This window comes from Gopherus evgoodei, chromosome 24 (genome assembly GCF_007399415.2).
Source record: "Gopherus evgoodei ecotype Sinaloan lineage chromosome 24, rGopEvg1_v1.p, whole genome shotgun sequence".
NCBI classification, from domain to species: domain Eukaryota; kingdom Metazoa; phylum Chordata; order Testudines; family Testudinidae; genus Gopherus; species Gopherus evgoodei.
The window spans coordinates 12,231,458-12,259,250 of NC_044345.1; the positions used below are offsets into that span (position 1 = coordinate 12,231,458).

The window sequence follows — 27,793 nt, forward strand, 5'->3', positions numbered from 1 at the left end:
TGCTCTCTGTCCTTTGACTGCCCCCAGAACCCCATACCGCTTCTCCAACCCTCCTGCCCCTTTACTGTGCCACTTAGACCAGCATATCTGGCTCCATGCAGCTCCAGACACGCTGCTGCATACATGCTGCCGTGCTCCCCCACGGAGCCCACAGCCTCCCCCTGCCCGCCCCCCCACACACACACACTCAGCACCTGCCTTCCAGATTTGAACATCTCAAAATTCAGGAGTGCTCAAGCTCAGTTTGGGCAGCTGGTACTTCATTTCTCCCAAATCAAATATACTGGTCCACTGTAACTGCTGTAGAAAAAGTAGGATAAAATTGAGCAAGAAATGCTTCCCCGTGGTTATTAGCACTGGAATTGCTATTTTCAACAGCCATTGCCTTTTTTATTCTTTTAGTTGTTTAAAAGGAAGACAGTGATATTGCATTGGGAAATTCCCTGTAGAAAGAAAGAGTGGAACAAAAGAATAATAAAGGCACCTCAACTTTTCCTCATTTGTGGAGCTCGGTCTTATAATATGCATCCAGAGATCCTCCAATCACACAAGCTGAAAATTGTTCCACTTTACTGCAGCTCTGTAACCATATGGGAACCAATCCTGTCTGTGTTTTTGCACATTCAAAATTCCTGCTGGATGACCCGCCCTGGGAGCGAGTTACCAGTGACCCAGGGCTGCGGCAGAAGGAGGGTGCAGGTTCGGGGGGGGAGAGCCCAGGACTGGGGCGGTTTGAAGTGTATGTGGGGGGCACTGGTAGAGGGGAAGGGGGAAGCCCAGCACTGGGTTGGCAGGGTGCGGGAGAGGGGAGAACCCAGGGCTGGTACGGGGGGCAGCCAACATTTTTTTTGCTTGGGGCGGCAAAAAATCTAGAGCCGGCCCTGCCCTCAGAGCAGCTGCACACCCTGAGCCCAGGGGAGAATCCCAACTGGTTTGTGCATTTGTAACCCTGGGACCTGAAGCTGATGAGAGAAAGGGAAGTGAGCAATCTTGGAGCTTTCCGATACCACCTGCTGGGAGCACAGGGAATTGACTGAGCCACGTCCTGGCTAATTTTCACCTTGTTCTCCGCCAGCAGGCTCCACTGGAGAGCTCAGGAATGACTTGACCATGGCAGCACCCTATTTACATATTAAAAGCCGGGATTTTGGGAACATTGGGGTGAAATGTGGGTACTTTTGGGGTTGGGACCCACATAAGAAGGGATGTGGACAAACTGGAGAGAGTCCGGGCAATAAAAATGATTAGGAGGCTGGGACACATGACTTACGAGGACCTACAGGCCATATCCTGTATGTTAAGTTAAGGCAAAGTGAGCATATCTATATTGTGACCTTTTACTCAGAAAGGAAAATTGATCTTTATCTTGTTACTTAAATAGATAAGTACCCACACCTGTCTAAGACCTTTACCTAGACCAATCGACAATGGAGAATGGCATAGGGGGGTTTTCAATGTTGTTCCCACAGACTTAACAGGTACACCACAGGGGAACTTATGTGCATATGTACATGTCAGCAACACACACAAACATACTAGCCTATGAAGTAAGCGTATCCTAATGTTTTGTGGTTGAGGAATGAAATTTGGGCATCATTATGACTTACTTCCTCCACTCTCTCTCTCTCTCTACTAGCAGTAGACTGTACTTGTTCTTAAACTTTAAGTTTCAGGGGAACTAGGCTAAACTCCGTTTCCCTAAGTTTTTATTCCTTCTTTATTAGGTTTTGATTTTAAGTTTAACATAGTCAAGTAAACCGTAAGTAACATTAGCTTTTTCTAAGCACTGCATCTTTCACTCAAGAATTGAGAAACCTGAACTGCAAGGCTGATCCTGTGTCTTTTACCACCAGGTTATCAAGGAAGGCTGTGAGTATATTAACCAAAACTTTATTGCATATAATGCCCTATGTATCTTTTGAATAGCAGTAATGCAACTGTAACTTTGTAACTCAATTAAATTAAATAAAATATAAGCTAATAAATTAAATTTTCATCATATTACTCAAATTAATATTATTAGTACACCCTAAATCAGGCTACATGGGACAGAGAGTTGGAGTGCAGGGGGATGAGGGCACTGGCTCTGAGGGTACAGGCTCTAGGGTGGGATTACAATGAGAAGTTCAGGGTGCAGTGGAGGGCTCAGGATTAGGGCAGAGAATTGGGCTGTGAGGGCTCTGGAATGAGGCCAGGAAAGAGAGAATTTAGGTGCAAGAGAGGAATCAGGCTAGAACAGAAAGTGGTAGTGGGGGGGGTGAAAGGTTTGAGCTGCAGGAGATAGAAAAAACTTCCTCCTGCCCCCTCTCACCAGAGCATCTAAGAACCAGATGAGAGACACCTCTCCTCCACTGCAACGGCAACTCTGGTGGGCCTGGGCTGAGGAAGGAACTCCTCTTCCCAGCAGCTCCAGCAGGAAAGACCCAGCCTGGGCTGGGTCATAGACACCTCACCCACACAGGTCTGGTGTTCTTGGCCTGGGACAGGGGAGGGGCTCCTCTCCTCTGCATTTGGGACATGGCGGGATGAGAGATGTGACAGGGCTTTACGGGAAATCATTATTTGTGTGATTCATGTGCCAGTCCTAGTCCTTGCTGACCTAAACAAACAATTTATCCTGCATGCTGATGTTGGAGGGTCTGGGAGCAGTCCCGTACCAGGAAGTGGAAGGCAAATGTAAATCTGTAGCCTTTGCCAGCTGAGGACTGTCTGATAGTGAAACTTGCTATCCCATCCACCAGCTGCAGTTCTTGGGCTTGAAATGGGCCATCACTGAGAAATTTCGAGACTACTTGTCTGGGGCTCAGTTTCAGGTATGGACAGAGAACAATCCACTGACTTATGTGTTAACAAGGGCTAAGCTGGATGCTACAGGGCAGCGATGGGTGGCTACTTTTGCTAGCCATAACTTCAGCATTCAATACCAATGAGCTGGTATAAGAGGGAGTGTGATTTACCAGGAGCACAAATTCTTGGCTGTGGGCAGGATGTAAGCAGGGTGAGAATGAACTCTATCCTGACATCTGTTGGTGATGTGTTGTAAAGGCCTTTTGTTGCTGATGTGCATGGTCACACCACCCCGCATTGCATGATGGGGGTGCTTGTCCAAATGGTCATTTCGGCTGCTGTGGGATCCCCAGTCTCTTTGTTATTAGGGCAGGAGTAATAAAGTGTAGTTATTCTGGTGCTATGAATCAAGGACAGTAGAATGGTACTTAGCAGAGCATGATTTCGGGACTCACCTGAACCTACATAAATCTCGTTAGGCAAGGGACATGGGTTCCAAAACATAGTGAGTTAAAAAAGATTGGAAATGAATATTTGTGTTTAGAGCTATGGGTTTCTTTTGAAATCTTTAAATGCAGGTTTTATGACCTTATTCACTCTCTAGTTTAAAAATAGAGCTCTTTATTTTTTTGTTACAAGTTTGGTTCTATGCTGCAGACTTACAATCATTAATGTTTAAGTACAAATTTTAGAGGTACTTAAACTGGTGGGCTCTGGTCTCACTTACACACTGAAGGTTATAAACAACTTCATAGTTTGGTGAAATCCTTTTTTCCAGGGAGACCACAAGGAAGCTTTGCAGATTGAACTCAGGGACAGCAACCAGGGATGCACACAACATTTGTGGCACATGCACCATCTCTGCAATCAACATTTGCTATCTCACTCCATAACACCACACACAGCACAACCTTTTACCTCTCAGGACCAAAATATACTGTGAAAGAGATCTAATGGCATAAGTTTAAGACAAGTGACTTCAGCATTAATAACATCTCTAACAGATTCAAACATGTCTCTAACTTTATACACCAGCAACAGCAGAAAGGAAATCAGCAGGAACAAACAAGAGCCAAACAAACATCCATGTCTACCATTCACCCATACCCCTTAATGGTGAGTACTTTTGAGGCAAGGGTGAAGCTCTCAGGTCTCAAATGACAGGTACAGTTACTCTGTCCTTGATCCAAAATAATCAGGAAAATACACAGGATTACTCCTGCTCCAATAACAAAGAGACGAGGATCCCACAGCAGCTGAAAGGACCATTTGGACAAGCACTCCCATCATGCAATCCGGGGTGGGTGGAACCATGCACATGACATCAGCCCCAAAAGGCCTTTACAACACATCACCAACAGATGGCAGGGTAGAGTTCATACTGACCCTGCTTAAACTAGATTGTGGCAAAGATTAAAAAAACACTGAACATTAAAACTCACCAAACGCGGGTCAATCCATCCTCATCGTCATACCCACTTACACTCCACACCTGAACGTAGCCCTCACATGGACAACATACCCTCCTAACTCAGTGTCTGTACAGTAACCTTTTACCTCCAGTCGGGGCTATTGCAGATTCTGTATTCCTTACGTCACCCAATCTTGAACCGAATTTAGCACCCCCTGGGTAATCTGTACGTTGTTCCCTGATCACCGGAAACTTCTACACTTAAACGCTGTACCGTACGCTCTTTTTTTTTTGAACGTCATCTTAATAAAATGTTGACATTTGTTCGAGATCCCGGCTCCTGTTCCGTTGCAAGGCGTGTGTGTTTGCTCCGGGGTTTAGTCTGCTAATACAGCGGGGGGCGGCAATTGAGCCAGAGGCACTTGCCTGCTTCAGACACGGATCCAAGGCTAAACCTCGTCCCCCACGAGCTGAAAGCTTAACTGAAAACAGTTTAAGAAGTGCTCCCGTCTCTGGCACTCAGCTACCCAGCTCCCAATGGAGTCCAAACCCCAAATAGATCTCTTTTACCTGTATAAGCTGTAAAATCCTGTGACCAGGACAGCTGCCTAGCAGCCTGCACATCTGCCTGCCAGCGCGAGAGCGCGTAAGGCATTAATCCAGATAGTAGTGGCTGTGTGGCAGGGGGCTGAAGCACTAGCAGAGTGGTGCAGCATAAGTGTGCTGGGCCCATAACCCAGTGGTCAATGGATCAAAGCCATTCTCTGCTACATGAGTACTTTTCCCTCTGGGCCTTCAAGCAATCAAAACTCTCTGGCTTGCGGGCCCACCTCTGTTTGCCGTGCACCTGGGCTGCAGCAGGACTGTCTCAGGAGAGCAGCTCTCACCCCCCACCCTAATTTTGTGAGGCCATTATCTCTTGTAGTGGAAAGAAAGTAGAATTGTGGTTGGACTTTTGCTATTCCTGTTCAGGGAGTTCGTGGCTGTGAGGCAACCCTTACTGATAATGGCAGGGGAGGAGTTCTTTCTTCTGCATTGATGCTACAATTTTTTGTTGTGCCCTTTCTCCCCCCCTTCAAGGCAGATGGGCACGCTTGGTGGCTTGGGGAGGTGGGTCAAGCCTTGTTTCTTTTGGCAGACACCTTGCTGAGAACTGGTGCTGTATGGTATCTCTCCTTAGTCATCTCTTGTTTAAACTGACCAGCCCTAATGTCTGTAGTCTCATCTCATACTTTGGAAGCCTGCTATTTACCCCTTTCCGTTGCAAAAACTGACTATTTAGTCCTACCCTTTCTTTCCAAGCTGCTAACCAGTTACTGATTCGTGAGAGAGCCCAAGTCATCTGGAGTAGCTTGTGACTGCAAATGGCATCCTCTGGGCAGACTGTTAAGAAGCAGCGCACAAGCCCCAAATTGGTTGTGTGTTCTAGACTTACATTTCACCAAGTGTCAGATTCTGGATGATGTCCCTTTTATGACTTTTTAAACCAAACTTGCAATTTTTGCATCATTTAAGCATTCTATGCAGAGGACTAGAAATGTTTTTATTAACCTGACTGTTAGATCATTTTAACATTGGCTGGAATCAAAATGTTAAATTAGTTCTTATCACTTTAATAACTGATACTTCCTCTATCTCAGGACTAGCTATTAAACTGATTTTTGGACTAGGGAGATGGAATAGCAGCTTCGTCCATCCATTTCACACATCACCCTGTTATTGTGGCGCTGAACCTCCAGGAGCGGTGGACCTCCCTATGGGGAGAATATCATGGCTGAAGAGCAGCGAAGAAAAGTGGTGTTGTCTGTGTTCCCGTTTGGTTTGTACTGAGTATGGTTTTGAGTCGTTTGTAACTCTTTCGTCAGTTATTAGTAACATCTTATTATTATACCTCTGAGTTGAAAGGCTGCTCTTGCAGGTTTTACTTTGGTCGTTGTTTGTAGGTCAAACAGCTGCTTTCTTAGGCCTGATCTGCACTACCGCGTTTAAACCAAATTTAGCAGCGTTAAACCGAATAACCCTGCACCCGTCCACACAACAAAGCCCTTTATATCGATATAAAGGGCTCTTTAAACCGATTCTGTACTCCTCCCCAATGAGGGGAGTAGCGCTGAAATTTTATTGCCATGTCGGATTAGGGTTAAAATGGCCACAATTCGACGGTATTGGCCTCCGGGCGGTATCCCGCAGTGCCCCATTGTGACCGCTCTGGAAAGCAATCTGAACTCAGATGCACTGGCCAGCTGGACAGGAAAAGCCCCGCGAACTTTTGAATTTCATTTCCTGTTTGCCCAGCATGGAGCGCTGATCAGCATGGGTGGCGATGCAGTCCCAAATCCAAAAAGAGCTCCAGCATGGACCATACAGGATATACTGGATCTGATTGCTGTATGGGGAGACTAATCTGTTCTAAGCTTCCTCCTCCTCATTTTATCTCACTAAACAGTCAGTGTTTCTTATTCTTGCATTCTTTATTACCTCATCACACAAATGGGGGGGACACTGCCACGGTAGCCCAGAAGGGTTGGAGGAGGAGGGAAGCAACGGGTAGGCTTGTTTCAGGGGCACCCCCTAGAATGGAATGCAGCTTATCATTTCTGTGGGCTCTCAGGGGCTCTGATAAGGAGCGGCTGTGCTCTCTGGGTCTTTAGTACACTGCCCCATATTCTAGGCAGGACTGACTCTATTTTTAGACACAACACAAAGAAGGGAATGACCCAGGGAGTCATTCCCATGTTTGTCCATGCGCTCCCAGCTGACCTCAGCAAGGCCAGCCAGGAGCACCCATGACAGCAGCGGACAGTACAGAACAACTAATAACCATCATCTCATTGCCAATTTACAATGGCAGATGGTGCAATAGGGATGGTAACCATCTCTATCTTGCAAAGGCAAATGAATGCTGCTATGTAGCACTGCAGTACCGCGTCTGTCAGCAGCATCCAGTACACATACGATGACAGTGACAAGGCAAAACAGGCTCCACGGTTGCCATGCTATGGCATCTGCCAGGGCAATCCAGGGAAAAAGGGTGTGAAATGATTGTCTGCCATTGCTTTCACGGAGGAAGGATTGAGTGACAGCATTTACCCAGAATCACCCGCGACACTGTTTTTGCCCCATCTCAACCCGAATTCCAATGGGCTGGGGAGACTGCGGGAACTATGGGATAGCTACGGGATAGCTACCCACAATGCAATGCTCCGGAAATTGACGCTGGCCTCAGTACATGGATGCACACCGCCAAATTAATGTCCTTAGTGTGGCCGCGTGCACTCGACTTTATACAATCTGTTTTACAAAACCGGTTTATGTAATATTGGAATAATCCCGTAGTGTAGACACACCCTCAGAGGAGGCAATGGGTTTCGCTCCCTACTTCAGATTTTCTACAGGAAATCAGAGAAAAGAAACTAGGGGAGAGTGGTTTCTAGACACCCTCCCACTCATCTAACACATACACAGATTTTTCTAAGGCATTAACTTTTCCTTCTCTATGGAGCTTGTATTCTTCATAGAGCAAAATAAAACAAAAACATGCAAGTCTAAGCTTAATACAGTATGAAACTCAATACAGATAAAATCTCACCCTCAGAGATCTTCCAATAAGCTTCTTTCGCAGACTAGACTTATTTCTTGTCTGGGCCCAATCGTTTCACCTGGTATAGTCCTTGTTCCAGCTCAGGTGGTAGCTAGAAGATGTCTCATGACTGCAGCCACCTTTTTTCTGTTCCACCCCCTTATACAGCTTTGGTACAAGGCAGGAATCTTTTGTCTCTCTTCTGGGGAAGAGCCCCATTTTTAAGATGGATTCCTGTACCAGGTGACAAGGTCATATGTCTGGGAGACCCGAAGCCTCATTCTTCCTGGCCTAACTCACAGATGGTGCAGGACAGAGCTATCTCCAGTCATTGTCCTGGTTATGGGAGCCATCAAGAGTCCAAACCACTATTAATGGCCCACACTTTGCATCATCACACAGGACCTCAGAGTATAGTTCATATTTCGATCCAAGAATGATTGGTTCGTAGAAATAGGATAACACACACAGTAGATTATAAGCTTTGCAATGATACCTTACAAGAGACCTTTTGCAAGGAGCATATTCCAGTTACATTATATTCCCATTCATTAGCATATTTTCATAAAATCCTATGGAAGGCAATGTCACAACAGGGAAAGGGTTTTACTGCGGCACCTGGGAGCAGTTGAGTTTCATGTTCAGGCTGTGATATGAGTTCCTCCAGGTTTCTCGTAAGCACACAAGGACCTTAGCGGGTGCTCCCAATACAGGAATGGCCCCGACACGATAAAGTGATGGGGATTGCATTTTCCTTTTTTATTTTTGTATTTCCAATGACATTTGTTTGTGATTTCGCTTTGTTTGTATAACTGTGTTTTCTCCGGGATTTGATATTTAACTAAAAAAAGAATAAGGCCTCAGGGCACCGGATGAAGGAGCAGGCTGGGGCTAGGACTGCTAAGAGAGTGAGAGTAGCAGGTTTTCTGTATTGTTTCCTGCCTTCATTTTCATGACTAGTTTCTCTTGTGCACTAAATTTGCTTTCCTCACCTATGAGCTTGGCTAGTTCAGTTGGTAAAGCACCAGACTTTTAATTTGAGGGTCCAGGGCTCAAGTCCCTGGTCAGATAAAGAAGGAACCATTCCTCTCAAAACAAAAAATGTCAGCTCTCCAGGATGTTATTTGACATTGCCTTTTTTCCCCAGGACTTGGCCTTTCCTAGGAAGGGTCATGTACTGCCTGGGACTGAAGGGGCAACTTCCTCACATGCCCACTGGCCTCTTAGTCTGGATTAAGAAAGGCCTCTGGGAGCTGCAGCAAATTGCTGCATGCCAACTTGGTGAGTAAATGCAGGGCTGTCCGCAAAGGACAGAACTCAGCAGAGATCTGGGGATTCCCTATCAGTCCCATGGTGTAAGGGCCAGCACTCGGGACTTTGACTCCTGCAATCTGAGTTGAAGTCTCAGTGGGATTTTAGGACAATCCCTATGCCATAAACCCTGCTGGGTCTTCCAAGGCTCTGTCTTGCTTTCTCAAAGGCCATGAAAGCCTGTCTTTTATCCACTAGCTATTGTGACTTGAGCACAAGAGGGGATGTTTCATCCAGAAGCCTGACAGTGCCTGGAGTCCTATAGGTAGGGATGCGAGCTGCATTTCCTCGGAGTCCTGAAGCTGGGCTGCAGCCTGGCCTAGGAGGCAGCCCTATTGGTTGACCTACTGGCCCAAAGTCACTTGGACAGTGTTGGTGTTCCCCAGGAATGCTGAAGGGCCTAAGGGAGGGAGGCTCAATACCCCCTCATCAGTCAGGGCAGAAGAGGAGGGCTGCAAGAGTGGGCAGGTTGATGGCTTTGTCTTCTAGCGTTCAGCTGGGGACGAGGTGGGGAACGCGAACTGGGAGAAATGGTTGCTGGCCTGTGAGGAATGGTTTGGCCAGTGGCGTAAATGGACCTTCTCCTTACCTACAAGGTTGTGATGCTCAAGACCCACCTGTGGGGAATTTCATCAACCATGTGTTTCCCCTGCTTCACGAGTGCTGCTGAAATCGAACATGATGGCCTTCCACCTCTTGTGGGGCAATAGGACGTCCATACCTAGTCAGGAGAAGTGCAGCTTCTCTGCTGTATTAGAAGGGGGATTGGGCCTGGTGGGCTTTGAAGCCTTGTACAGCTCTACTCTTTTGTGTTTCAGTTTTCAGTGGGTGGCTGAGCTGGAGGGCAGGTCAGTCCCAAGGGGAATGGTGGGGCAACCACAAAGAACCCAACTGACTCTTCCGATATGGCCGCATTTTTTTTGACCCCACCGGATGCAGCACCAGGTATGGGATGGCGGATAGTGGCAGAAGGGAGTGGAATAGACTCATAGACTCATAGACTTTAAGGTCAGAAGGGACCATTATGATCATCTAGTCTGACCTGCACAATGCAGGCCACAGAATCTCACCCATCCACTTCTATAACAACCCCCTAACCTATGTCTGAGTTATTGAAGTCCTCAAATTGTGGTTAGAAGACCTCAAGCTGCGGAGAATCCTCCAGCAAGTGACCCGTGCCCCATGCTACAGAGGAAGGCGAAAAACCTCCAGGGCCTCTGCCAATCTGCCCTGGAGGAAAATTCCTTCCCTACCCCAAATATGGCAATGAGTTAAACCCTGAGCATGTGGGCAAGACTCACCAGCCAGCACCCAGGAAAGAATTCGCTATAGTAACTCAGATCCCAGCCCATCTAACATCCCATCATAGACCACTGGGCACATTTACCTGCTGATTGGGAGGTTAGGAAGTTCCCCCCCCAGTGTTCTTCTATTCCCACCCTACACCCTACAGGATTTTCAATGGGTGGCTAGGTGGAAGGTACTTGAAGGATGGCTTCATCTGCAACAGTGGCTGCCCTCACAGCAGCAGCAGCCACAGCAGCGAGGCCCCTGCTCCTTTGGCTCAATCTGAACAGAGGTCAATGTACCACTGGATGTGATAGGCCAGTTTTAGGGAGCTTCCTCTGAAGGTGAGCAACTGTCCCCAGAACTTATTGACAGGCACTTTAAAGTATTTGCAAATGTGAACGGCCGGCATGTGCAGCGCAAAGGCTGCCCAGGGGCACTGTGTCAGGTTCTGGCACTGCTTGAGACAATGGACCACCTTCAGCCACCAGGTGACCCAGGATCTAATGCAGGAATGGGGTGAGGAAGCAAGTCAAGCTGAACAAGACAGGCAAAAATTCATCTTGCCTTCGTGGGCACTCGCAATTATGCCCTTTTTGTGTGCCGGGCTGACATAAACATCCAGACAGAGAAGCAGCAGGCCCAAAACATGCCATTAGGGTGCTGACTTAACTCAGTTGAGAGAGTGTTAGACTGGCAATCTAGAGGTCCCTGGTTCACTCTATGCTTTGGCATGCTCTTCTGTGCTGTAGTGGGCTTTTTTCTGGAAGCACGGCAGTGCTTTTACCTACCACGAGTCCTTCATTTCAGGCTCCCAAGCAAGAAAAGACAGCATGGACTTGTGCACCGAGTTGGCCCACCTGACCTTTCTTTCTTCTCTTGCTCTTTGTCAGCAAGGAGAAGAAAAAGGAAGCTCTCCTTCAAGCTGGAGTCAGAGGGCGACGTCAGGATGACTTCCTGAATGCCAGCTCCAGTCCTTTGCTCTACCAGCTGACCTATCGAAGGGCTGCCACCTCTCTCTCCAGGTTCGCCCATCGGTGTGTTCAGAATGGAGAGTGGTAACTAGTGATGTTCCTCAATGGTCAGTCCTAGGACCAATCCTACTCAACTTATTCATAAATGATCTGGAGAAAGGGGTAACCAGTGAGGTGGCAAAGTTTGCAGATGATACTAAACTGCTCAAGGTAGTTAAGACCAAAGCAGACAGTGAAGAACTTCAGAGAGGTCTCACAAAACTGTGATTGGGCAACAAAATGGCAAATGAAATTTAATGTGGATAAATGTGAAGTAATGCACATTGGGAAAAATACCCCCAACTATACATTCAATATGATGGGGGCCAATTTAGCTACAACTAATCAGGAAAGAGATCTTGGAGTCATCATGGATAGTTCTCTGAAGACGACCACGCAGTGTGCAGCAGCATTCAAAAAAGCAAACAGGATGTTAGAAATCATTAAAAAAAGGAGAATAAGATAGAGAATATCTTACTGCCTTTATATGAATCCATGGTACACCCACATCTTGAATACTGCGTACAGATGTGGTCTCCTCATTTCAAAAAAGATATCCTGGCATTAGAAAAGGTTCAGAGAAAGGCAGCTAAAATGATTAGGGGTTTGGAATGGGTCCCATATGAGGAGAGATTAAAGAGACTTGAACTTTTCAGCTTTGAAAAGAGAAGACTAAGAGGGGATATGATAAAGGTATATAAAATCATGAGTGGTGTGGAGAAAGTGAATAAGGAAAAGTTATTTACTTGATCCCATGATGTAAGACCTAGGAGCCACCAAATGAAATTAATAGGCAGCAGGTTTAAAACAAATACAAGGAAATTCTTCTTCGCACAGACACAGTCAACATGTGGAACTCCTTGCCTGAGGGGGTGGTGAAGGCTAGGACTATAACAGGGTTTAAAAGAGAACTAGATAAATTAATAGATTTCAGAATGGAAGCTATGTTAGTCTGTATCAGCAAAAAAAAACGAGGAGTACTTGTGGCACCTTAGAGACTAACAAATTTATTTGAGAAACAACTCCGACATCATAATAAAAAAGGCTGACAAAGGAGGTGCTGTCGTCATCATGACTAGGTCGGAATATGAACGAGAGGCTGCTAGGCGGCTCTCTGACACCACATTCTACAAGCTGTTACCCTCTGATCCCACTGAGAGTTACCAAAAGAAATGACACCATCTGCTCAAGAAAGTCCCTGAAAAAGCACAAGAACAAATCTGCACAGACACACCCCTAGAACTCCAACCAGGGGTATTCTATCATCTACCCAAGATCCATAAATCTGGAAATCCTGGATGCCCCATCATCTAAGGCATTGGAACCCTGACAGCAGGATTGTTTGGCTATGTAGACTCCCTCCTCAGGCCCTACTCTACCAGCACTCCTAGCTATCTTTGAGACACAACTGACTTCCTGAGGAAACTATCAGAGGGGTAGCCATGTTAGTTTGGATCTGTAAAAGCAGCAAAGAATCCTGTGGTACCTTATAGACTAATAGACATTTTGGAGCATGAGCTTTTGTGGGTGAATACCCAGTTCGTCAGATGCATATTCACCCACGAAAGCTCATGCTCCAAAATGTCTGTTAGTCTATAAGGTGCCACAGGATTCTTTGAGGAAACTACAATCCACTGGTGATCTTCCACAAAACACCATCCTGGCCACTATGGAGGTAGAAGCCCTCTACACCAACATTCCACACAAAGATGGATTACAAACCGTCAGGAACAGTATCCCCAATAATGTCACGGCAAACTTGGTGGCTGAACTTTGTGACTTTGTCCTCACACACAACTATTTCACATTTTGGGACAATGTGTACCTTCAAGTCAGCGGCACTGCTATGGGTACTCACATGGCCCCACAGTATGCCAACATTTTTATGGCTGACTTAGAACAACGCTTCCTCGGCTCTTGTCCCCTAATGCCCCTACTCTACTTGCGCTACACTGATGACATCTTCATCATCTGGACCCACGGAAAAGAAGCCCTTGAGGAATTCCACCATGATTTCAACAATTTCCATCCCACCATCAACCTCAGCCTGGACCAGTCCACACAAGAGATCCACTTCCTGGACACTACAGTGCTAATAAGCGATGGTCACATAAACACCACCCTACACTGGAAACCTACTGACCGCTATACTTACCTACATGCCTCCAGCTTCCATCCAGACCACACCACATGATCCATTGTCTACAGCCAAGCTCTAAGATACAACCGCATTTGCTCCAACCCCTCAGACAGAGACAGACACCTACAAGATCTCTATCAAGCATTCTTACAAGTACACTACCCACCTGCTGAAGTGAAAAAACAGATTGACAGAGCCAGAAGAGTACCTAGAAGTCACCTACTATAGGACAGGCCCAACAAAGAAAGTAACAGGACCCCACTAGCCGTCACCTTCAGCCCCCAACTAAAACCTCTCCAGCGCATCATCAAGGATCTACAACCTATCCTGAGGGACGATCCCTCACTCTCACAGATCTAGGGAGACAGGCCTGTGCTTGCTTACAGACAGCCCCCCAACCTGAAGCAAATACTTACCAGCAACCACACAACAAAAACACTAACCCAGGAACCTATCCTTGCAACAAAGCCTGTTGCCAACTCTGTCCACATATCTATTCAGGGACACCATCATAGGACCTAGTCACATCAGCTGCACTATCAGAGGCTCGTTCACCTGCACATCTACCAATGTGATATATACTATTATGTGCCAGCAGTGGCTCTCTGCCACATACATTGGCCAAACCAGACAGTCTCTATGTAAAATAATAAATGGACACAAATCACATGTCAAGAATTATAACATTCAAAAAATCAGTTGGAGAACACTTCAATCTCCCTGGTCACTCAATGATAGACCTAAAAGTCGCAATATTACGACAAAGAACCTTCAAAAACAGACTCCAACGAGAGACTACTGAATTGGAATTAATTTGCAAATGGGACACCATTAAATTAGGCTTGAATAAAGACTGGGAGTCTATGGGTCATTACACAAAGTCAAACTATTTCCTCATGTTTATTTGTCCCCCTACTGTTACTCACACCTTCTTGTCAACTGTTGGAAATGGGCCATCCTGATGATCACTACAAAAGTTTTTTTCTTCTGCTGATAATAGCTCACCTTAACTGCTCACTCTCATTATAGTGTGTATGGCAACACCCATTATTTCATGTTCTCTGTATATATATATATATATAAATCTTTCTATTGTATTTTCCAGTGCATGCATCCAATGAAGTGAGTTTTAGCCCAGGAAAGCTTATGCTCAAATAAATTTGTTCATTTTCTAAGGTGCCACAAGTACTCCTTCTTTTTGCAGATAAATTAATGGAGGTTAAGTCCATGAATGGCTATTAGCCAGGATGGGTAAGGAATGGTGTCCCTAGCCTCTGTTTGTCAGAGGGTGGAGATGGATGGCAGGAGAGAGATCACTTGATCATTACCTGTTAGGTTCACTCCCTCTGGGGCACCTGGCATTGTCCACTGTTGGCAGATAGGATGTGGGGTTGGATGGACCTTTGGTCTGACCCAGTATGGCCATTCTTATGTTCTTATGAAGGGAGGAGTAGGATACTATCACAGCGTTTCTGTAGTGGTTATCACATTTGCCTAACATGCAAAAGGTCCCTGGTTCAAAACCAGGCAGAAACACCAGGGCTTAACTTTCCCAGCTCCTACTGGCCTGTCCCTGCTGTTGTAGGAGCAACAGTGATTTCTATGCTCAAAAGGTCTGTTATACTTCCCCTGCTCCCACTTTTGTCTCCTCTCCCTCCCTGAATGCCTGTGAAGTGGCTTTTCCCCTACTGCTCCCTCCTGGACTGCTCATGGGCTGAATGTTCTTGTTGAAGAGCAGAAGAGCTCCCAGGTAGACGAGGTGTCTGGGACTCTAATTAGGCAGCGATCACCCAGAGCATGGACACTGCCCAAGGTGGAGTGTGACCAACCAGATGCAGCCAAGTCATTTCTAGTCGCAGGCCATTAGGTGCAGGCCCTTAAAAGGGGAAGGGGCCATGTGCTCAGGAGAGCACTCACAAGCTTGTACCTCCAGTGAATGTCCTTTGCCCGGACCGCCTGGCCAGTGGTTCTCTGCGTTGTATTTCATTGTGCCTCAGGAAGACTTATCTTCATCGCACCATCCATAGCTGCCTGTGGGACACTTACCTTGCAGAATCCTGACATCTCCAGTGCCATGCCAGTCCTGGGAGCGTGAGTATGCGAGTGCAAGTGTGATATCCACTCCCCCTCCCTGTTTATTTTGAGCTTAGCTGTCAGTATAATAAATGTGCTGCTTTCTGCCAAACTCTGGTGGGTCATTAGTCCTCCCTACGCTTATTAGCTGGCCCAATGTTGGGTAACACCTACGAAAACCCCAACCTGTGCGTGGCAGAGGGTGGTGAAATGAGCTGAGGAAAAAACCTTGGCATCAGCAGGGGAAAGCTAGAGGATCTTGGCCAGTCACCTTTTGAAGCCTTGTGGCTTGGCTTCCTTTGCCCTGGGAGGTTGGCTTAAGGAGGTCGGCTCTTCTTGCTGGCCTCCTTTGTGTGACTTGCCAAAGGAGGAAGTGAGGCAGGAATGGGGTAAAGAGGAAAGTCGAGCTGAGGAAGGCAAGGCAAAAGCTAAGCGCCTCAGTGCGGCTAAGTGGGGTTAGTAGAGTGTCATCATTCATTCTGCAAAGCCTGGGGAGGTGCGGTTGGCTACTGGGAGGTAGAATCCTGTGCCTGCCACTTGGCATCCCAGGGATGGCTACTTGCAGCCCAGGAGAAGAAGGATGGTTCTGGGTGAAAGGAAGACAAGCAAAGCTATGGGAGGAAATTTGGGTGCGGGGTGCTGACTCTCTGCTGGGGGAGGAGGTTGGGGTGCAGGAGGGTTGACGCTTACCCTGAGCAGTGCAGCTCCCAAAGTGACCGGTACACACAACCCTGTGGCAGCAGCTCCTAGGTAGGCCGTGCCAGGGGGTCTCCGTGTTCCGCTGCCTGCAGGCGCTGCCCCTAGAGCTCCCATTGGCTGCAGTTCCTGGCCAATGGGAGCTGCAGAGTTGGTATTCAGGGCAGAGGCAATGAACGGAGACACTCCCCCTGCACTAGGGGATGCCAGGACATGCCTGCCATTATGGGAGTGGCACGGAGGGACGGAGGCAGAGTGGGCAGGGAGCCACCTTAGTGCTGCTGGCACATCTCTGCACACCCATTGCGGGAGGGGGGCAGAGGTCGTCCATGTGTTCCCTGGGGTAGGGGCAGTGCACAGAGCTGCCTCCCCTCCCGCATCTATTACAGGAGGGAAGGGAGGTCTTTTGGCCTGTAAGGTTCAGCAGGTCAGACTAGATGATCACATTGGTTCCTTCTGACCTTAAAGTCTCTGAGTCTAAAAGAGAGAGGGAAGTAAAAGAAGTTTTTTTAAAAAATAAACCAAACACTGTAATACAAAGATGACTCCACCTGCTCATTGTATAGTCCCACCCCTTTCTTCCTCCACTGTGTGTTGAATGACCTGCAGGACATTGATTCTCTCATTCGGTTGCTAAACTGATACAATGTGACTGAAATTAAACCAATTCCCAACAGAGAAAACATCATGTCACTGCATTGGCTGGGAATTGAATCTAGGTCAACTGCTTAGAAAACAGCTATGCTCACCACTATACCACCAACACATCTGGAAAAAGTGCTACTTATGCTTGCCCAATGAGTCTAAATCAGCATTGAGGAGCTTTTCTGCGGTTAAAATGTAGCAGATTCTCATCACTTAAAAAAAAAACACCTCCATCTTCACTTGGGTTCAAACCATCAGCCTTTCAATTAGCCACCAAAGTTGTTAATCATAGGGTATGTCTACACTACAGGCTTATTCTGATTTTACAGAAACCAGTTTTTCGGAACAGATTGTATAAAGTCGAGTGCATGCGGACACACTAAGCACATTAATTCAGCGATGTGCGTCCATGTACCGAGGGTAGTGTTGACTTCCGGAGCGTTGCACTGTGGGTAGCTATCCCATAGCTATCCCATAGTTCCCGCAGTCTCCCCCACCCATTGGAATTCTGGGTTGAGATCCCAATGCCTAATGGGGCAAAAACAGAGTCATGGGTGATACTGGGTAAATGTCGTCACTCAGTCCTCCCTCCGTGAAAGCAACGGCAGACAATCATTTCACGTCCTTTTCCCTGGATTGCCTGGGTAGGTGCCATAGCACGGCAGCCATGGAGCCCTTTCAACCTTTTTTCACCGTCACCGTATGTATATTGGATAGTGCTGACAGATGCAGTGCTACAGCGCTACCCCAGCAGCATCCCCTTGCCTTTTGCAAGTTAGCAAAGATGGTTACCAGCCATACTGTCCTGTCTGCTGCTTTGCAAGTTGACAATGACAGTTACCAGTTACACTGTACCGTCTGCTACTGTCATGGGTGCTCCTGGCTGGCCTCGGTGAGGTCAGCTGGGGGCTCATGGACAAAGATGGGAATGACTCCCTAGGTCATTCCCTTCCTTAAGTTTTGTCTAAAGGGAGAGTCAGCCCTGTCTAGAGTACCGGGCAAGCCTACTGAAGAACCAGAGAGACAAACGGCCGCTCCGGGTCAGAGCCCCAGACATCCCGCAGAAATGAGGAGCTGCATGCCATTCTAGGGGATGCCCCTGCAACAACTCCACCCGTTGCTTCCCTCCTCCCCCACCCCTCCTGGGCTACAGTGGCAGTTATCCCCCCATCTGTGTGATGAAGTAATAAAGAATGCACGAATTTGAAACAACACTGACTTTATTGCCTCTGCAAGCAGAGCTCAAAGGGGCGAGGGGAGGGCAGACTCCAGCTGCTACGGTGTTCTAGGCAGGACTGAATCTCCATCAGAAAAAGCTTAAAGAAGAGAATAACCTGGGAGTCATTCCCATTTTTGCCCAGGCACCCCCGGCCAACCTCACCGAGGCCAGCCAGGAGCACTCACGGGACGACGATGACGGATACCAGTCCTACTGTACCATCTGCCGTCCGCAAGGGAAGGGAAGGGAAGGGGATGGTGCTGTGTAGCGCTGCAGCACCACGTCTGCCATCAGCCTCCAATAGACATACAATGACATTGAAAAAAGGTGAGAAACGATTTTTTCCCTTTGCTTTCACAGGGAGGGGGTGATGACATATACCCTGAACCACCTGTGACAATATTTTTGACCCTTCAGGCTTTGGGAACTCAGCCAAGAATTCAAATCATTTTTGGAGAGTGCAGGAACTGTGGGATAGCTATAGTCTTCAGTCGCTCCTCCCTCTGTGAGCGTCCATTTCATTCTTTGGCTTTCTAGTATGCTTGTCTCAGCTCCTTAAGTTTCAGCACTGTGTTGAGTCCCTGTTGTGACCTCTGTCCATTATAGCCTTGGAGATTTTTTCAAATGCTTTGGCATTTCATCTTTTGGAACAGAGTTCTGATAGAACAGATTCATCTCCCCATAGAGAGATCAGCTTCAGTATCTCCTGTACAGCCCATGCTGGAGCTCTTTTTTGATTCTGGGACTGCATAGTCACCAGTGCTGATCGGCGCTCCATGCTGGGCAAACAGGAAATGAAATTCAAGAGTTTGTGGGGCTTTTTCTGTCTACCTGGCCAGTGCATCCGAGTTCAGATTGCTGTCCAGAGCGGTCACAATGGTGAACTGTGGGATAGCATCCAGAGGCCAATACTGTCAAATTGCGGCCACACTAACCCTAATCCAACATGGCAATACCGATTTCAGCGCTACTCCCCTCGTTGGGGAGGATTACAGATATCGGTGATGGGAATTCAGGGGATCCTATGCTGGGATCCAAGCGCCCTGAACCCCGAGAAGGACTCGATGGAGGGGTCCTGGTTGTGCCTCCAAGCTCTGCTGTAACCTGCATTCCTGCTGTTCAATAAACTTCTGTTTTACTGGTTGGCTGAGAGTCACTGTGGGTCCCAGGAAGAGGGGTGCAGGACTGGACTCCCCCACACTCGGTGACACCATGGGGCCCCTAACCCTAGCTCCAGGGGCCTCACCCCAGGGACCCCTATCCCTAGGACTAGGGGCCCCATCCCTGGCTCCCATAACCCTAAGTCCAGGGGGCCTACAAGTGGGTCTCGAACGTGGCTCCAGGGGCCCTACCCAGGGGATACTAACCCTAGCTCCAGTGGCCCTACCCCTGAGGCACCTAACCCAGCTCCAGGGGCCATTCCCGTGGGGCCCTTTCCCTAGCTCCAGAGGCCCTACCCATGGGACCCCTAATGCTAGCTACTGGGGCCCTACCGCTGGGGACAATAGCCCTAGCTCCAGGGGCCATACCCGTGGGGCCCCTAACCCTAGCTCCAGAGACCCCACCCCGGGACCTCTAACCCTAGCTCCAGGTGCCCAATCCCTGTAGCACTTTAACCTAGCTCCATGGGCCCTACCCGTGGGGCCCTTAACATTACCTGAAGGGTCCCTACCCATGGGGCCCCTAACCCTAGCTCCAGGGGCCCTACCCGTGGGGCCCTAAAGCCTAGCTCCAGAGGCCCTAGCCGTGGGTCCCCTAACCCTAACTGCAGGTGTCCTAAAGCTGGGTCACCTAACCCTAGTTCCAGGTTCCGTACACATGGCGCCCCTAACCCTAGTTCCAGGGGCCCCACCCCTGGGGTCCTTAACCGTAGCTCCAAGGGTGCTACCCGTGGGGCTGGTACCCTAACTCCAGGGGCCCTAACCATGTGGTCTCTAACTCTAGCTCCCGGGGCCCTACTACTGGGGCCACTAGCCTTAGCTCCAGGGGCCCCTTCCCTGGGGCCCCTAACTCAAAGTCTAGGGACTCAACTCTTTGGACCCCTAACCCTAGCTGCAGGGGCCCTACCCGTGGGGCCCCTAACCCTAGCTCCAGAGGTCCTACCCGTGAGACCCTTAAGCCTAGCTCCAGGGGCCCTACCACTGGGGCCCCTATCCCTAGCTCCAGGGGCCCTACCCCTGGGACTCTTCACCCATCTGTCGCCCTGACCGTTCATCCCGGGAGGTATGCTGCCTGCCAGGGGCCCGTATCCGAGATGTTACAGAGGCATTGTCGAGAATTATCCGGCCTTCTGACTACTATCCCATGCTACTCATCCATGTGGGCACAAATGATACTGAGAGGTGTGACGCTGAGCAGATCAAGAGTGACTACAGGGCTCTGGGAGTACGGGTTAAGGAGTTTGGAGCGCAGGTGGTATTCTCTTCGATTCTTCCTGTTGAAGGTAGGGGTCCGGGCAGAAACAGATGCATCGTGGAGGTGAATGCCTGGCTGCGAAGATGGTGTCGCCAGGAGGGCTTTGGCTTCCTCGACCACGGGATGCTATTTGAGGAAGGACTGCTAGGAACAGATGGCGTTCACCTTTCGAAGTGGGGAAAGGCCTTATTTGCGCACAGACTGGCTAACCTAGTAAGGAGGGCTTTAAACTAGGTTCGACGGGGACAGGTGAGCAAAGCCCACAGGTAAGTGGGGAACAAGACCTGGGAGATGGGTTGGAAACAGGAGGGAGCACGGGCTATAATGGCAGAGAGGAAGGAGGGTCAGGGCGAAGCTGGGAGGCAAGATCAAACCAGTATCTTAGATGCCTTTATACAAATGCAAGAAGTATGGGTAATAAGCAGGAAAAACTGGAAATGCTAATAAATAAATACAACTATGACATTATTGGCATTACTGAAACTTGGTGGGATAATACACACAACTGGAATGTTGGTGTGGATGGGTATAGTTTGCTCAGGAAGGATAGACAGGGGAAAAAGGGAGGAGGTGTTGCCTTATATATTAAAAATGTACACACTTGGACTGAGGTGGAGATGGACATAGGAGACGGAAGGGTGGAGAGTCTCTGGGTTAGGCTAAAAGGGGTAAAAAACACAGGTGATGTCGTGCTGGGAGTCTACTACAGGCCACCTAATCAGGCGGAAGAGGTGGATGAGGCTTTTTTCAAACAACTAACAAAATCATCCAAAGCCCAAGATTTGGTGGTGATGGGGGACTTCAACTATCCAGATATATGTTGGGAAAATAACACCGCGGGGCACAGACTATCCAATAAGTTCCTGGACTGCATTGCAGACAACTTTTTATTTCAGAAAGTTGGAAAAGCTACTAGGGGGGAAGCTGTTCTAGACTTAATGTTAACCCAGGGAGGAACTTGTTGAGAATTTAAAAGTAGAAAAGCTTGGGTGAAAGAGATCATGAAATCATAGAATTTGCAATTCTAAGGAAGGGTAGAAAGGAGTACAGCAGAATAGAGACAATGGATTTCAGGAAGGCAGATTTTGGTAAGCTCAGAGAGCTGATAGGCAAGGTCCCATGGGAATTAAGACTGAGGGGAAAAACAACTGAGGAAAGTTGGCAGTTTTTCAAAGGGACGCTATTAAGGGCCCAGAAGCAAGTTATTCCGATGGTTAGGAAAGATAGAAAATGTGGCAAAAGACCACCTTGGCTTACCCTTGAGATCTTGCATGACCTACAAAATAAAAAGGCGGCATATAAAAAATGGAAACTAGGTCAGATCACGAAGGATGAATATAGGCAAATAACACAGGAATGCAGAGGCAAGATTAGAAAAGCAAAGGCACAAAATGAACTCAAACTAGCTATGGGAATAAAGAGAAACAAGAAGACTTTTTATCAATACATTAGAAGCAAGAGGAAGACTAAGGACAGGGTAGGCCCACTGCTCAATGAGGAGGGGGTAACAGTAACGGGAGACTTGGAAATGGCAGAGATGCTTAATGACTTCTTTGTTTCGGTCTTCACTGAGAAGTCTGAAGGAATGTCTAATATAGTGAATGCTTACGGGAAGAGGGTAGGTTTAGAAGAGAAAATAAGGAAAGAGCAAGTAAAAATCACTTAGAAAAGTTAGATGCCTGCAAGTCACCAGGGCCTGATGAAATGCATCCTAGAATACTCAAGGAGTTAATAGAGGAGGTATCTGAGCCTCTAGCTATTATCTTTGGGAAATCATGGGAGACGGGGGAGATTCCAGAAGACTGGAAGGGGGCAAATATAGTGCCCATCTATAAAAAGGGAATAAAAACAACCCAGGAAACTACAGACCAGTTAGTTTAACTTCTGTGCCAGGGAAGATAATGGAGCAGGTAATCAAAGAAATCATCTGCAAACACTTGGAAGGTGGTAAGGTGATATAATAGCCAGCATGGATTTGTAAAGAACAAATCATGTCAAACTAATCTGATAACGTTCTTTGATAGGATAACAGCCTTGTGGATAAGGGAGAAGCGGTGGATGTGATATACCTAGACTTTAGTAAGGCATTTGATACAGTTTCGCATGATATTCTTATAGATAAGCTAGGAAAGTACGATTTAGATGGGGCTACTATAAGGTGGGTGCATAACTGGCTGGATAACCATACTCAGAGAGTAGTTATTAATGGCTCCCAATCCTGCTGGAAAGGTATAACAAGTGGGGTTCCGCAGGGGTCTGTTTTGGGACCGGTTCTGTTCAATATCTTCATCAACGATTTAGATGTTGGCATAGAAAGTACGCTTATTAAGTTTGCAGATGATACCAAACTGGGAGGGATTGCAACTGCTCTGGAGGACAGGGTCAAAATTCAAAATGATCTGGACAAATTGGAGAAATGGTCTGAGGTAAACAGGATGAAGTTCAATAAAGATAAATGCAAAGTGCTCCACTTAGGAAGGAACAATCAGTTTCACACATACAGAATGGGAAGAGACTGTCTAGGAAGGAGTATGGCAGAAAGAGATCTAGGGGTCATAGTGGACCACAAGCTTAATATGAGTGAACAGTGTGATACTGTTGCAAAAAAAGCAAACATGATTCTGGGATGCATTAACAGGTGTGTTGTAAACAAGACACGAGAAGTCATTCTTCCACTTTACTCTGCGCTGGTTAGGCCTCAACTGGAGTATTGTGTCCAGTTCTGGGCACCGCATTTCAAGAAAGATGTGGAGAAATTGGAGAGGGTCCAGAGAAGAGCAACAAGAATGATTAAAGGTCTTGAGAACATGACCTATGAAGGAAGGCTGAAGGAATTGGGTTTATTTAGTTTGGAAAAGAGAAGACTGAGAGGGGACCTGATATCAGTTTTCAGGTATCTAAAAGGGTGTCATCAGGAGGAGGGAGAAAACTTGTTCACCTTAGCCTCCAATGATAGAACAAGAAGCAATGGGCTTAAACTGCAGCAAGGGAGATTTAGGTTGGACATTAGGAAAAAGTTCCTAACTGTCAGGGTAGTTAAACACTGGAATAGATTGCCTAGGGAAGTTGTGGAATCTCCATCGCTGGAGATATTTAAGAGTAGGTTAGATAAATGTCTATTAGGGATGGTCTAGACAGTATTTGGTCCTGCCATGAGGGCAGGGGACTGGACTCGATGACCTCTCAAGGTCCCTTCCAGTCCTAGAGTCTATGAGTCTATGAGTCTACCTTCGGGGCTCTACCCCTTTGACCCCTAACTCTAGTTCCAGGGAGTCATAAATGGATAGTTAAGAGTTAATGGAAGAGAATAACTTCATATCTCTTTTGCCTGGAAAGGGTTAACAAAATCAGTAAGCCAAGCTGTCACCTGACCAGAGGACCAGTCAGGGGACAAGATACTTTCAAATCTTAAGGGAGGGAAGTTTTTGTGTGTGCTGTTAGTTTTTCGTGGTTGTTCTCTCTGGGTTCTCAGAGGAACCGGACGTGCAACCAGGTTTCTCTCCAATCTCTCCGATACAGACTCTTATAAGATCAGAATAGTGAGTACTAGATAGATAAGGCGAGCTAAGCTTATGCTTGTTTTCTTTATTTGCAAATGTGTATTTGGCTGGGAGGAGTTCAAATTTGTATTTTGCTGAAAGGATTTTAATTTGTTCTTGAATACTTAGGCTGGGAGGGTATTCCCAGTGTCTATAGCTGAAAGACCCTGTAACATATTCCATCTTAAATTTACAAAGATAATTTTTACTGTTTTTTTGTTCTTTAATTAAAAGCTTTTCTTGTTTCAGAACCTGATTGTTTTTTCATTCTGGTGAGACCCCAGGGGACTGGGTCTGGATTCACCAGGGAATTGGTGGGGAGAAAAGAGGGAAGGGGAAGAGAAAGGTTATTTTCTCTCTGTGTTAGGATTACTTTCTCTCTCAGGGAGAGTCTGGGAGGGGGAGAGAGAATTAGGGGGGAAGGTGGATCTTCCTTTCTGTTTTAAGATTCAAGGAGTTTGAATCACAGTGATCTTCCAGGGTAATCCAGGGAGGGGAAGTCTGGGAGAGGCAACGGTGAGGGACGGGGTTTACTTTCCTTGTGTTAAGATCCAGAAGGACTGGGTCTTGGGGGTCCCCGGGCAAGGTTTTGAGGGGACCAGAGTTTACCAGGCACTGGAATTCCTGGTTTGTGGCAGCGCTACAAGTACTAAGCTGGTACTTGTGCTTAGAGGAATTCATGCTGGTACCCCATCTTTTGAACACTAAGGTTCAGAGTGGGGAATTATACCATGACACAGGGACTCTACCCGTGGGACCCCTAACCGTAGGTCCAGGGGCCCCACTCCTGGGACCACTAACTCTAGCTCAAGGAGCCCTACCCCTTTTGCCCCTAACCTTATCTCCAGGGGCCCTACACGTGGGGCCCCTAACCCGAGCTCCACGGGCCATACCCGTGGGGCACCTATCTCTAGCTCCAGGGCAGCTACCCCTGGGGCCCCTATCCATAGCTCCAGGGGCCCTAGCCCTGGGACCCCTAATCCTGGCCCCAGGGGCCCTACACATTGAGGCCCTAACCCTAGCTCCAGGGGCTGTACCCGTGAGACCCTTAACCCTAGCTCCAGGAGACCCATTCTTGTGGCACCTAACCCTAGCTCCAGGGGACCAGTCCCTGGGTCCCCTAAACCTACCTCCAGGGGCTGTACACATCGCCCCTCCCCTTTCTCTAGCAGTCCTATCCATGGGACCCAAACAATAGCTACAGGGGACCTACACATGGGGCCCCTAATCCTAGCTCCAGGGGCCCTATGCGTGGGGCCCCTTACCATATCTCCAGGGTCTCTACCCAATGGACCCCTAACTCTAGTTCAGGGGCCATACCCGTGGGGTCCCTAACCCTAGCTCCAGGAACCTTACCAGTGGGGCCCCTGTTGCTACGGGCAGGTTCCCTACCCCTGAGGCCCCAAACCCTATATCCAAGGGCCCTACCCGTGAGGCCTTTAACCCGAGCTCCAGTGGCTGTACCTGTGGGGACCCTATCCCTAGCTCCAGGGCACTTACCCTGTGTCCCCTAAACCTAGCTCCTGGGGCCCTTCCCCTGGGGCCTCTAACCCAAATTCCAGGGGCCCTACCCCTGGGTCCCCTAACCTTAGCTCCAGAGACCCTACCCGTGGGCCCCCTAACCCTAGCTCCAGGGGCCCGATCCCTGGGACCCTAACCATAGTTCCAGGGGCCCTACCCGTGGGACACCTAACCCTAGCTCCAGCGGCCCTACGCGTGGACCCTCTAACTCTAGCTCCAGGAGCCTCATTTCATGGGTCCCTAAAACTAGTTCCAGAGGCCCTTCCCATGGGGCCCTTACCCCTAGCTCCAGGGCCCTACACGTGGGGCCCCAAACCCTTGCTCCACGGGCCCTACCCCTGGGACACAAACCCTAGCTACAGGGGCCCTGCTCATGGGACCCCTAACCCTAGCTCCAAGAGCCCTACGCGTGGGGCACCTAACCATATCTCCAGGGCTCTACTCGTGGGAAACCTAACCCTAGTTCAAGGGGCCCTACTCGTTTGTCCGCTAACCCTAGCTCCAGGGGCCCTACCCGTCAGGCCCCTAACTCTAGCTCCACGGGTCCTACGAGTGGGGTCCCTCACCCTAGCTCAATGGGCCATACCCGTAGGGCCTCTAATCCTAGCTCCAGTGACCCCACTGCTGGGACCCCTAACCTTAGCTTATCCCTGGGGCCTCTAACCCTAGCTCCAGGGGCCCTACCCATGGAGCCCCAAACCTAGCTTCAGGGCCCTGACCCATGCAGTCATAATCCTAGCTCCTGAGTCCTTATCCGTGGTACCCCTAACCCTAGCTCTAGGGGCTCTACCCTTTTTTTCCCATAACACTAGCTCCCGGGGCCCTACCCCTGGAGCCCCTAATCCTAGCTCCAGGGGCACTACCTGTGGGGCCCCTAACCCTAGCTCCAGGGGCCCTACTCCTGGGGCCCCTAACCAAAGCTCCAGGGGCCCCACTCTGTGACCCTTAACGCTAGCTCCAAGGGCCCCATCCATGGGGCTCCTAACATTAGCACCAAGGGCCATACTCGTCGGGCCCCTAACCCTAGCTCCAGGGGAGCTGCCCATGGGGTCCTTACCTTAGCTTCAGAGGCCCAAACCCTGGAAACGCTAACACTATCTCCAGGTTCCCCACCAATGCGAAACCTAACCCTTGTTCCAGGGTCCCCACCCCTGGGGCCCCTACCCCTAGCTCCAGGGGAGGTGCCCGTAGAGCCACTAACCCAAGCTTCAGGTGCCCTACCTGTTGGACCCCTAACCATAGATCCAGACACTCTACCTGTGAGACCCCTAACCCTACTACCAGAGGTCCCACCTATGGGGTCCCTAACCCTAGCTTCAGGGGCCCTATCCATGAGGTCCTTAATCCTAGCTCCAGGTGCCCTTCCCATTGGGCCCCTAACCTTAGCTCCGGATGCCCTTCCCATTGAACCCCTAACCCTTGGCCAGGGGCCCTATCTGTGGGGCCCCTAACCCTAGCTCCAGAGGCCCTACCCGTGGGACCCCTAACTCTAACTGCAGGGGACCTACCTGTGGGGCCCCTTGCCATAAACAGATAAGTAAGAGTTAATAGAAGAGAAGTACTTCATATCTCTTTTGCCTGCAAAGGGTTAACAAGATATTTGAGCAAGGCTGTCACCTGACCAGAGGACCAATCGGGGGACAGGATACTTTCAAATCTTGAAGGAGGGAAGTTTGTGTGTGTGCTGTTAGAATTTGGTTGTTGTTCACTCTGGGGGCTCAGAGGAACCAAACGTGCAACCAAGTTTCTCTCCAATCTCTCTGATATAGGCGCTTGTATGTCCAAAATAGTGAGTACTAGGTAGATAAGGCGAGTTAGGCTTATGTTTGTTTTCTTTTGCAAATGTGTATTTGGCTGGAAGGAGTTCAAATGTGTATTTGACTGGAAGGATTTTAATTTGTACTTGTATACTTAGGCTGGGAGGGTATTCCCAGTGTCTATATCTGAAAGACCCTGTAACATATTCCATCTTAAATTTACAAAGATAATTTTTACTGTTTTTCCTTCTTTAATTAAAAGTTTTTCTTGTTTAAGAATCTGATTGTTTTTTTATTCTGGTGAGACCCCAGGGGACTGGGTCTGGGTTCACCAGGGAATTGGTGGGGAGAAGGGAGGGAAGGGGGAGATAAAGGTTAATTTTCTCTCTGTGTTAGGAT

General features: G+C 48.3%; 2 non-coding genes across 2 annotated transcripts; both read left to right on the top strand.

The window, feature by feature from the left end:
- Positions 1 to 5,760: 5,760 nt before the first annotated feature.
- On the top strand, positions 5,761 to 5,953 carry LOC115639637. Its single transcript, XR_003997721.1, has one exon. It is a non-coding gene; the product is annotated as a U2 spliceosomal RNA (small nuclear RNA).
- Positions 5,954 to 14,997: 9,044 nt separating this feature from the next.
- On the top strand, positions 14,998 to 15,065 carry TRNAV-AAC. The gene has a single exon. It is a non-coding gene; the product is annotated as a tRNA-Val (tRNA).
- Positions 15,066 to 27,793: the final 12,728 nt, after the last annotated feature.